Here is a 13,064-nt window from a genome sequence, read left to right on the forward strand (position 1 = left end):
TAAAAGATTGATTTACTAGCATTTTTTTATTCATAAATCTGTATATACAATCTAAAACAAGTTTCCATGGCTGGTCTTTGTAACCTACTCATCATGAGGCCTGCAAAGCTTAAAATTAATACTAAAGACAGATTCAATGGGTGTTTTGCAGTGATAAAAGCCATATTTGAGCCTGGGATGGTCTGGTGTTGGTACGTCTTAGCCGCTGTATGGTAGGAACGATGACACGCATACACGTACCACAGTAGAATGACTCTTAAAAGCCCATTCTATCTTGTTCCTTGTTCCCCACTGCCTTTTCTCCCACTCCAACTTTTTTCACAGAAAGCATAACCTTGACACATTTTCTTGACAGACAGAGAGGATTTTCCCTGTAGGAATCCAGTTGTAATACAAAATTCAGGCAGGCAGTGCAGGGAGCATCATGCTATGTGTTCAGTTTGAGGGCAGTGAGGGGCCACACAGCAACTATTGCTGGCTTGAAAGTAGTGTTTTAAGAGAGGTTAGAGGCTCCAAGGGAAGATTTTTGCACATTTCTAAAACAGATGGGAAAAGTTAGAGGAATGGAGTTTGAAAACTTCTGCTTGTGATGACGCTCTGCAAATACACGCACTGCTGTGAGCAGAGATAGGGAGTTAGGGTCACTAGATAATGTCAAGCATTACTGTAATGGCATTTTTCAGCTAATTTTACTATTATGTCTGCTCAGAATTCTTCTACATTTTTTAGAGGGGAATATAGAGAAGGTGAAAGATAAATGTTTCTCACAGTGTTTCTCATAAAGAATTCAAATATTTGCCTTCTCTCTAGACAGGCAAGTGTCCTTTAGCAATTGATAGCATTATCAATCTTCACTGCACAAATATCGCTAAAACGAACCAGGAGATCTATGTGCGTATTGGGTTTGTGTGGCAAGGTAGCAGGGGGGCTACAGGGGTGGCTTCTCTGAGAAGCTTTTAAAAGCTTGCCCCTGGTCCAACCAAGCCAATGCCAGATGGCTCCAAGATGCTGCTGACCAAGACTGAGTCCATCAGTGACAGCTGTAGCACCTCTGGGATAACATATTTAAGAAGGGGAAAAAACTGCTATGCAACAGCAGCTGGAAGAGATGAATAAGAACATGGGAAAGGAACAGCTCTGTAGACACCAGGGTAACTGAAGAAGGAGGAGAGAAGGTGCTCCAGGTGCAGGAGCAGAGACTCCGCTGCAGCCTGTGGTGCAGACCATGGCGAGGTCAATTGTCCACTGCAGCCCAGGGAAGTCCATGGTGGAGCAGGGATCCACCTGCAGCTCGTGGATGACTCCATGGTAGAGCAAGTGGATGCATCTAAAGGAGGCTGTGACCTAGTGGAGAGCACTGGAGCAGGCTCTGGCAGGACCTGTGGTCGCATGGAGAGAGGAGTGCACGCTAGAGTAGGTTTGCTGGCAGGACTTGTGAACTCATGGGGGACCTATGCTAGAGGTGCTAGAAGTGCTACTGTACCCCATGGAAAGGACCCATGTTGGAGCAGTTTGTGAAGAACTGCAGCCTGTAGGAAGGACTCAGATTAAGAAGTTCATGGAGGACTTTCTCCCATGGGAGGTACTCCATGCTGGAGTATAGGGAGTGTGAGGAGTCCTCCACATGAGGAGACAATGTGTGGTAAACTGACCACAACCCCCATTCCTCATCCCCCTGCACAGAACAGGCAAATAGGTATAAAATATAACAGTTTTTACTTTTTTTGTAATTAATTTCTTATTAATCTATATGTGCTGGGGAAGGGGGGATTGGGACTGTACTTAAAAGTACAATGATGATATAATTCCACTCATTTAAAAAAACTTCTGACTTAAAGAATAAATAAGATGTTACACCTGCACATTATGTCTGTAAATTTATCCCTGACTTGGAGTCTCATGGCTTCTACTTGTACAGCAGTGTTGTGTGCTCATTCACTTAATTTCTTGGGCAGGTCTGTCAAGATGAATGAAGAAACCAATGTAATAAAATGATATTCAGCTTGAGTAAGGATAGCCAAATGTGGTCAATAGTCTTCTCCTCATACCAGTAACTTTTGATGAAGGGTGAGATTAGGCTGAATGAGTAAATCAAAACTACATCCATTCCACACAAAAAGTTCATATTAGTATTTTAAAAATACGATATTGGTATTGGGTATAGCTAAACTCACCAAGCCTGTTGGGCAGCTCTTTCATGCCAAATATTTTGCTGCTTATTTCATACTGCTGTCTTTAACTGTTTCTGAAGCTTGGACAATTCTTGACAGACTAATGGCCCTAACATCTGCTAGGGCTGGTTATGTGTCTTGCTGTAGGCGTGATATGAAAATGAGGTTAGGACAGAGAATGCAGGTACATACTTCAAGCAATTACTAGTAGTAGATGTATTCTTCTCATAGTCCTATGTACCGGAAATCTGTTCCAAATTAGATTTTGTGGAATCCTGAGACAAATGAGACAGATGGAGATGTAACTGCATTGTTCTGTATTATCTTGGGTACACTTAAGCCTAACTGGCAACTATCAAGTTTACTAGCTTGGAACATATACAACACATCTTGAAGTTTTTCTGATTTGTATTTATAAACCTTCTCACCTCTCTGTTAGTAATTTTTTTTTTTCTAAATACACTGATATTTCATTTGGGTGAAGCCAATACCTGTCTAGCAGAAATTTGGCAGTCTGAAATACTGTATGAGGAAGTAATATGGGACAAATCCAGGTCCCTGTTCAAAGAGAAATTAACCTTTCATTATAAGCTGTAATTCCTACTGAGAATTCACTACATACTTAAAAGGATTTCCCTATATGAAACTATCACTTTAGTTGGCCTGATAGATGAAGATCTTTGTGCAAAACCAGCAGAGGTTATGACTGATCAGAAGTTTAAGTGCTCTCGTTTATTAAAGGACAGTGGAAAAGATCCAATAGCTGCTTCATTTGAAGTACCAAATTCTCCTGCTAACAATAGTGTTTCAGCGAAATTACACTCCTTAAACTGTGTTGCTTTTATGTTACAGAAAAAATAGACTGTGGTGTTTCCTTCAGGAGCTTCAAACTATATGCAAAAAGGAAGAGTGGCATCCCAGAAAAGGGTGAGGAGGAGAGCAAGGGGACTTGGGCACTCTGCCCCCATCCCAGCTGAACACTGCTTGGGGCTCCCAAAGTACCTGGACATTTCTTTCTTTCCCTTTGGAGAGAACATCCTGGGGCTCCTGAGACCCCTTGATGCTCACCTGAATACAGCTCTGGGACTGTGTGTCATGACTAAACTGAATAACACATGTAAGCATGACAGCTACATCTAAACCTTTCAAGAAACTGTAATTATGGACTAATTTGCAACCAAAAGTACACCTGTTCACCTCCTCTCTTTTGAAGTTTGGTGCTCAGTAAATGATAACTCTAGCAGTATCATCACTGCTCTGGCAGGGGTGCATAAGAAAAGACTCAGAAATCACTCAGAATTGCAGGGTTGCTTGCTCAAACACCAACATAGTATAAGCTGAGCTGTCTCCACTGGGATCCTCATTCAGAGTATCCAGGGAATCTCAGAACATTCTTAAACAGCAAAAGAGTGCCGAAGAAATTAGGAATACCTTCTGGCTCTTAGGATGACTGTACATAGCTCTTTACTGTTGCTTGCAAAACCATCATGAACAGCTAGCAGCCTTCAGAACCAGCATGCAAGTGAAGATAATAGGAAAAATTAAAACCATCAATACCATTTTACTTGTCCATTAGTAAAAGTTAGGTAAATAAGGTGAATAGCATGTTACATGGTTCATTTGCAACTTCTTAGTAGTTATATGATTTTAAGTAGTAGATCTTTGAATCTAGATTTTCCAAAGGAGTCAAATGGATTTGATTGAAAGCAGAAAGTATGAAGCGAGCTGAAAATTATACATTAACTCCAGTTAACACAATGCTATGTGTCCGTGATAATTAGTGACAAGTTCTGTGCCCAACCACATGGAAAATTAGAAAAATTATAGCATTAATCATAATATGGTGATGTCAGTTTTCTGGAGAGTTTAAACTCAGGTATGTGACAGATTTTCAAATTATACAGTGTAATTCAATTAATTGCTTTGCTAAATGTGTATTGAATTAATATTTATTAGTATTTTATAAAAAGACATTAGAGTAGATCTGAGAATAACAATAGCATTATTTCATCTCCTTATACAGAAGAGAAAGAAATATATGATATAAACTGACACCATGACGTGAAAAGCCATAAACATAAATACATAAAAACTACCCTACCAGCATCAAATAAAAGGTCATTTTAGTGAACTTTTATGTCTCCACCAGTGAGCAGCAGTGGTAACTTACAGACAATATGTATAGAGGTATGTCCAGCCAGTGGATTAGAGGTTTTTAAGCTAGTGCAATGTGAGCTATCGTGTTTGGTAAGTGCCAAAGGACCCAGATATTAATAATTTCTGCCCCTGAAATATCCTGCAAAAATGAGTCCCATAATTTTGTTGCACATTTTACAGGAAAGCAAATCCTTCTCTTAGTTTTAAATCTGCTATTAACAACACGGAGTACCAAACTGATTCTCATATTGCAGGAAACAATGGATAAGCATTGCTTAATGACCGTCACTTTACTATTCCTGAAATCATAGCTCAGTGTTGTAACTTTCACTGCCTTTCCTTTTCCAAGCTGAGGAATCGCAATCTATTTAATCTTTACTGCAAAACCAAAAGAAAAAGGAAGAGACAAAATGAGTACTCCAGAAAGTCTCTGAATTTATCTCTGGTTAAAACACTTCAGAAGAAGATGTCAGCTGGAGTAAGAAACTTAACAATCTAATTCAATAAATAATTCCAAATTTTTATTTGTAGCATTTTTAATTGCTAACAGAGCTTATGAATACTCTCAGGACAGCAAAAGCATATTAAGCATCTGCACAAGGTTTCCAGGACTGCCTTTCCTTCTGACTTTGAGGAACTTGTCAGAATTTATTCACCATCACGTTGCTGTCAAGGTCATGAGATCTCTAATGACATTAGGGATTAGAGACAGATGCCAAACAGGACCTTTGCCCACTCAGCATACAGATGACAACCAAGTGTTGTATAGCACTGCCTTATGGACATCAATAGATACTAAAACTGAAAGTGATTGCCTGAACCAACCAACTAAGCCATCACTAAACTTTGTCAATAATACAGACATGACTTTAAAATACAGTGATGGACGAGAAAGGAAAATGAGGAAAAAAGAATACTCTGAGATGTTTGTCTCAATTTTGTGCCAGGTATGTCTCTCTGGGGGAAGATAAAGCTTTGGAGATTAGTAGCTGTAGCCCTCCCATGCACAAGAATCAAAAAGATCTTTACAAGACAGTGACTTGACCTAGAGTGATAATATTGCTTTAGTAGATACTGGAGAGTACCATATGTTTGCACTTGCATGGCCTGTTTAGGTTATAGATTGCATTAGGAGACAATTAAAGCTTGCTTTTTTTTTTTTTTTAAAAAAAAAAGGAGATAGATGAAATATTGTTTCATGTTTCAAGAAAGAAACATTATTTTATTGTTCTTCAAAGTTAAAATTAATCCTAGAAAGCTGAATGGCTTTTGCTCTTCCTAATTGGAATCTTTTATTTCAAATAAATGAATTTAATTTTCAGCTGAAATTAAAAGTTATTTTAAAGGCAAATCATCTCCTTTGCAGAAAATATTTCATTTGCTTGTTATTTTTCCTCCTTTTGAAAGTGTTGTTCAAATATAAAGATGAAGATGAAGCTACTGGCTTTGCTCTTAAAAAGTGCTGCTTTGTCACCATTTTTTGATGCACAAACATGATAAAACTCTTTGATGTAGACTTGATGAGTTCCAAATGTTCTTGGACTCATGCGAGCAAAATGGATATAGCTTCAAAGTAGAAATTCTTCCAGCTCTTTTTGTCTATAACAGATGAGCACCACTTATAAAACAGCAGAATTTATACTTGAAAAAAAGTATGGGGTTTGAAGATATATTTCATTGTAGTTACTAGTGTGCAAAGCAAGTTCTACAATGATCTATTTGTAAGAAATAAAACTCTTCTCTTCCAGTGGTATTTTGTTGCAAGGATATATAGTTATGAATCTTATGTACATTTAAAAAATCAAATATAGTTTTTTACTACTTCATGAAAGTCCCCAGTTGGGGAGCACACTTCTGTCTTTGCAGGAAGAGAAACATCCAGTAGTTTAAACAAGAAATTGCTAATGAGGATCTGCAGCTATATCATCTGCTATTGTCTACTCTTGACCTATTTTGTAAATGAGTTCACACTTGTAAATACACACATCAAGAAAATGTGTGGCTGGACTTTCAATCTGTATTAAATCCCAACAAGGCTATTGACATCTACAGACAGTGGACAACTTCAGATAACATACTGTTATTAAAACACATCCCTCAGAATGAAGCAGTTGTGATTTTAGCTTGTTTCTACAGCTGAAGCATTCCAATCTGCTATATAACTTCTGAAGCCTGAAAAGAGCAAGGATTCTGGCATTACAACTTAAATGGAAAAAAAAAGGAACAAAAAGAAGATTTATTTTGTTTGATAAGTCACTTGAATGCATTTGAAGGAAATTTATTTGACAAACCTCAAGACAGAACAGATTTTAAATGAATGGCTAATATGAAACAATCTGCTATATGTAATGACATGTTTAAAGAGGAACATCCTTCTGTTAAGATAATGTAATCAGTGTAGGAGAAAGTCCTCTCAAACTTTCATTACTTGTCTCACCTGTAACTATTCACTACAATGAAATCACACATTATTCACTATAATGAAATCAACAGCAGATTATGCTATGAATCAAACTTATCACTTTTCTTCCTCTACTCACTGGCTAAAATGTAACACTTGGAAGAAATTGTGCCTGCATTAAACTGACATATCTCTGGATAGTTTTGGTTGGTGAGTGAAGAGCTGGATGGCTGCTTTAGAGATGGTCCTTGTCAAGTGGGAAAGAGACCAATAACAGACGGAAATTTTTCAGTGGACATTTTTTCCTCCAGCTCATACCAATTTGCTGAAAACTAAACAATTTTTCTGGAGAAACAACGTGTTCAACAAGAAGTTTCTGCCAAAAAAAAAACCAAACCTGAAAGAGCATAGAACATTCTGAAATGGTGTGCTCCATTCTTTCTTGATTGGAGTATTATTTAGTTTTCCATTACCCTTTCAATGTTTGACCAAAAAGCAGGAAAATCCCAAACTTCTTTTACATTAACCCATCACTGTTAGGTACAACAGTACTTGGAAATATCTTGATTGATTCAAAGTCTTGTTTGTTCTCCAAGGCTTCTTACTATGGAATGAAATAAAATTTGAAATTAAATAGTTTCTATTGAAAGAAAAAGAAAATGGAGCTGGGCTGAGGTTTCACTAGAAAGACGGTGTTCTGAAATGCTCAATTTTTCTGGCAGCTGGGGAGGGATAAAGCATTAAGGTATTATCAAGACCATCAATATAGCATCCATGAGTGACCTGTAACCAGCTCAGGTATTAGGAATTTTCTACATAGTGCCAGACCAGTGTCCTCCCACTTCCATGAAGCAGTCAGTGCTGCTATCTCTCTCTGCATATTGGGCTGGAGGCTCCCAGAGAAAGGATTCATGTGATTTTGTGCTGTTCAGACATGGTGTTCTTGTCTTGTCTTACTATATGAAACACACAGCCCAGGAAAGAAGGGGAAAATCTGAATTGGTCTCATAAAGTCACAGTATTGAGGACAAAACCAGTCAATGTTGAGCTAGACCTTTTTGCTAACACAGACAGTAGCTACCATCTTCAGGGGCATAAAGCAAAATTGCTGTGTAACACACTAAGAGATGAAAAGGAAAGTTAAGGTAGTGGAAAATATTGTCAACAGATTAATGACTCAGAAGAATATCCTCACAGCAAGGCAACACAGAACTCCTTGTCAACAGCCATTGAGATGACCTCTGGAGCCCAGCAGTGTGCCAAATCCGTTACTCACACTAAAGATGTGCAATAATATTCAGTCCTGCAAGAACTTTCTTCAAATGGAAATGATCCACATATTTCAGTTTCTGCTAAGGACAGCTGGGATCATGCTCCATGCTGAAAAAATAACATTGTAATGAGGGGCCTGCTAGTGTCCTTCTAAACTAAGACAACTCAGTAGATTTGTCTGAAGTTTATAGAGAAGTTCTAACTTGTTTTCAGTTGGGGATGTATGGCCAGTTTTAGATGATGGAAATGAGTGTGGCAAATGAAGAAAAAAAAAGTTCGCAGAAGCCACCAGAAAGTGAATTATGTTGTCTTCTACAACTGTCATGAGATGGAGACAAATGCTTTTCTTTCTTAAATATGACAGTAAATCCAGGATACTGGAAGCTGATTTGCAAATCACCTGCTACTGTTGCAAGTTTTCTGCCTGTCTGTGGATTCTTGTGCATTACTCTCAGCCTGCAGCTGCTGAAGAGCAGAGCTCTGCTTGGAGCCATAACAACTAAGAGAATCTTTCCTCCTGCAAGGGTGAAAAAGATGCTTGAAGAGGTGCTAGTAGGCTACAACCTAGAAAAAAACTGTTCCCTTTTCTGTCCTGATTTTTAGGAAAAATAGTTTAGTGTCATCTTAAAACATGCAATTTTTTTCAGATCTTTTCTTTTTTCTGCTCTGTGTAGCTGACAGTCTCATCCTTGCCTGCTGAACTTCCTCTGTTGATCTAGAAAGAGCTGTAGGAGAAGACTGCTGATTGCCTGGTTTGAAATAGAGGAAAGTTCTGGCTAATCCCACCAGAAGCATCATTGTACGTATTATTATCTGTTTTTTATTCATACCTGACAAAGAAAGCCAGAGGCTGATAGATGAGTATTCTTTTACCTGCTGGCTACATCTGAATGAACAAGTTGCAAGCAGATGTCGGAACAGCCTTAACAAAAAGCACTCTTACTCAGCACTAAAGATTTTTCCAAATAACATAGTAAAAATGTGTGAATATCTTTTCACTCAGTATCACACTGGAGAACTGCCACAGTTCCCCATATCCCAGCAGCCATGGTAATTTTTGCAACTTAGTGAGGAACTGAAACTAGTTGAAGTCTTTCAGCCAAGTTGGTGTCTGATTATTGTTCCCTCTTGTACAGGGTTCCTTTGTGCGTTTTTGGGCTGGGAACATATGAGCTTAGTAGTTTGTCACTGCTGTCCTAGAAAAATTAGGTATTTTAGTACTTCCTGCCTGCAGAGCTTTGCTTCTGGGTTCAGCATCTGCAGGCAGTGGCCAGAGGCTATTACTATTATTTCCTGTATTGTTATATGACCTAAAAATTCAAGGCAAGAATCAGGCCTGATTGCAATGCAAGTTGAATAGGCACAGCTGGAGAGTCCTGCCGTGGAGGATTTATGGACCCTTGTTGCAGTAATCCTGATTATAATCATTTATAGACTCTATATTAGCAAAGCCTGTGGCAATGTAGCCTGTGAAACACATAAGCATGGTGTGAAGCAACTAAAGAAAATTACACAAAGGAGTATTCACGTGAATGACTTAATTCATGTGCCAAGGTTTAGGAGACTAATCTCGCTTTATAGCTACCAAATGGTGGGGAGGATCCAAGAAGTAATTCAGAGCACTCAAGTTAGGCTCCTGCACTGAATCACAACCTGAAAAATCTCTTGCCCCATCTCTCCTAAAAGAAAGAGCACTTCCAAGTTGGACACAAATGGCATGTTCCATTTTAGGCAGTTTTAGCACCTCCACAAACACAGTTTCTCAAAAGGTGAACCCTGACAATTAGCTTGATCCAAAGCATATCAACACTGAACCATTCTGATGAAATGTGCAGTATTGTCAAAATTTAAATGTGGAATGGAAGTAAGTTGGTTATAATGAAAGGGCTTGAAATGATAGTTGGAAGTTTTCATTTCTACTTCATCATCTTGATCCATTTTAATAAAAAAATAAAACTGTATTTAATGCTGATTTTCATTTTATACCTAATGTTATAGGCATACAACCTAATGCATTTGAATGTGAGTCTAAGCAAAATTAATCAGAGCTCCTTGAATATGAGAAAATAAAATGCTTCTGTGTTGCTACAGGGTTTTTAGAAATTATTATTATTCACCTGCATGGATTCTTTTTGCCTATGAAAAAACCCTCTATATATGACATATAGAGAGATTTATACTAAAAAAAAAAAAAAAAATAAAAAAAAAATTGTCTCTATAAGAGAGCTCATACTTGAGCTTGTTGAAAGTTTTGCATTGTCAGCGTTTTCACTGTAATCTGGAATTAACAGAAGGAAGATAAGAATGAAGGTCCATAGCAGATCAGACTGAAGGTCCTGACAACTTGATATCCCCTTTGTGATTGCGCCTCAGAGCAAGTGACTGAAGGAAAATACAGACATACACAGACTCAGAATGTTAGTGATTGGAAGGGACCTTGAAAGATCATCCAGTCCAATCCCCCTGCCGGAGCAGGAACACCTAGGGGAGGTTACACAAGAATGTGTCCAGGCAGGTTTTGAATGTCTCCAGAGACGGAGACTCCACAACCTCCCTGGGCAACCTGTTCCGGTGTTTTGTCACCCTCACTGTCTAGAAGTTTCTTCTCATATTTAAGAGGAACCTCTTGTCTTCCAGTTTGTACCCATTGCCCCTTGTCCTATTATTGGTTGTCACCGAGAAGAGCCTGGCTCTATCCTCGTGACACTCACCCTTTACATATTTATAAACATTAATGAAGTCACCCCTCTGTCTCCTCCAAGCTAAAGAGACCCAGTTCCCTCAGCCTTTCCTCATAAGGGAGATGCTCCACTCCCTTAATCACCTTTGTTGCCCTGCATTGGACTCTCTCCAGCAGTTCCCTGTGCTTCTTGAACTGAGGGGCCCAGAACCGGACACAATATTCCAGGTGTGGTCTCACCAGGGCAGAGTAGAGAGGAAGGAGAACCTCTCTCGACCTACTAACCACCCCCCTTCTAATACACCCCAGGATGCCATTGGCCTTCCTGGCCACAAGGGCACAGTGCTGGCTCATGGTCATCCTGCTGTCCACCAGGACCCCCAGGTCCCTTTCCCCTATGCTGCTCTCCAACAGGTCATTCCCCAACTTATATTGGAACCTGGGGTTGTTCCTGCCCAGGGTTAAAATAATATATTTTTAATACACATAGGTGAGCATGTGCATGAGTATGCCTTGCACAGTTGTGGGTCTCAGGACTTACAAGCCCAGTGTGGTTTCTGTGTATTCAGTAACCCTTAATGAGTTGCTTTTTCCTAGACTTGTCCAGTCTTCTGAGAGTCCACGTAAACTGGCGTCACAGCACTCTGCAGTCAGACCAGCCACATCCCAAGCTTTTGTAAGCTTGGTTTGAATCTGTCTTCATTTGGTTTCCTTTGATGCCTCCTGTTCTTTTGCTGGGAGAGACAGAAATGAACAGTTCCTGATTCACTTTCTCACTGTGCCATTCATGATTTTATGGATCTTGCAATTTTTGTAACACTGGAATTCTATTCTACAGAAATTTCTGTGGAACAGACTTCTAGTTCTCAATCATTTAAACAGAAGATTCTAATTAACAACGAAGCCAACCCCTTCAGCAGATCATCTTTTAGTGGATTTGGACAGTTTTATGGGTAGCATAATAAGACATTTTCTATGTATCAGGTTTTTATAATTAAATTTTGCTTATTGAACTGCAGGAACGCAAGCACACGCACGAAGACTGTTACTTGAATTGTTTGTTAAAGGCAGAGGAAAATCCAACGCTTCCCAGTTTCACACTGTTCACATGGTTTCTTCACATGATGGAGAGCTGTGAAAATTCCCAGTAACTGCAGGCAAAAAAAGTCTTCTATTTGATTTGTATTTAACAAGACTACCTTGCACTGTGAAAGACAGAGAATTTGCAACTTTTGATGATATTTTGGAGTCCAGACACATAGTATTATAAAAAATAGAGTAAGGGTTTTCTAGGGTAAAAAACTCTACTTTTAGCCGGAGAAGGTGATGTATGTTCTAACAGTGCATTGGCCATCTTTCAGCAAAATACCTTTCAATCATCTCAGATGGTTTGCTACTATGAATCTCACAAAGTCTGAATGTACTTTGAAAATATTTTTAAACGTTATTCTCCAAATCCCAAAAAATGATGGCAACTCCAAAGGCTTGCTGATATTTTTGGAGCTACTGTGACTAACACCAAGGTACCTATCAGATTCTGCTAGTGGGTAAAGCAGGTAGAATGACTGAAGACAGAAATGTTTGATTTGTCTGTTGCCACTCAGAAATTCAATGTAGAAATTGAAGGCATTATGAAAAGAAAAGGGCAGGACAATTTAGGAAAATTTGGTAACTTATAACGTGTACAATCACTACTCAAAATCCAGTCTTTCATACTCCTTAGAGATATCATTTCTTATTGGCAAGGCTTCAAATAACTACTGTTATTATTTGGTGCTATACCAACTTAGTATGCATCAGCTGTCATGATTTTGCATTTCCTTTTATTTTAATCAACAAATCTGGAATAATAAGAATAAGCAGAAAAATTCTGCTAAAGAGTGCTGGAAGAGCTTCACTATATAAAGATGCTCAGGTTTTGTATAACCTGTCAGGTACAACATCTGGGTTGGTACTGGCTGTGGTTGGAGGAGGAGGGCAGGGCATGGACCTGGAACTGCAGTGTTCAATACAAGAGGTGTTGCTGGTTTTCTTTAGCTCCCAAGAAGCCACATACTGCTCTGTCACAGCCTCAAGAGAACAAAACATGCTGGAAGTTTTAGCTGAAATGGCTTTGTCCCATTCTTTCAGAAGTCTGTGGTGTACTATATTATTATTATTATTATTAGGAATGTATGCTGCATCTAGCACACTTATTATGCTTATTATTAATGATGGATGCTGCAAGATAACACTAATGCAAAAGGAGAAATAAAGCAACAAGTTAAATAACCATGAAAATGTTCATTGCTTCTTCAATACCCCATTAATTCCAAAACAGTTATAAAACTCACTGCTGGATATTGGCTGTGAAACAATGTGACAGATGGTGAATAAAAAGAAG

The 13,064-nt window shown here is 38.7% G+C and overlaps 1 long non-coding RNA gene across 1 annotated transcript in view; it reads left to right on the forward strand.

Annotated features, from left to right (window-relative positions):
- The window catches only part of LOC309436874, a 27,657-nt gene extending 15,462 nt beyond the window's left edge, over positions 1 to 12,195 (forward strand). Inside the window, exons 2-3 of the long non-coding RNA XR_014183421.1 lie at positions 8,676 to 8,800; positions 11,701 to 12,195. This is a non-coding gene — a long non-coding RNA (uncharacterized lncRNA). The remainder of the gene's footprint in view (positions 1 to 8,675; positions 8,801 to 11,700) is intronic.
- Positions 12,196 to 13,064: the final 869 nt, after the last annotated feature.

Source organism: Streptopelia decaocto (genome assembly GCF_964273445.1).
Source record: "Streptopelia decaocto genome assembly, chromosome: 2".
Classification (NCBI taxonomy): Eukaryota; Metazoa; Chordata; class Aves; order Columbiformes; family Columbidae; genus Streptopelia; species Streptopelia decaocto.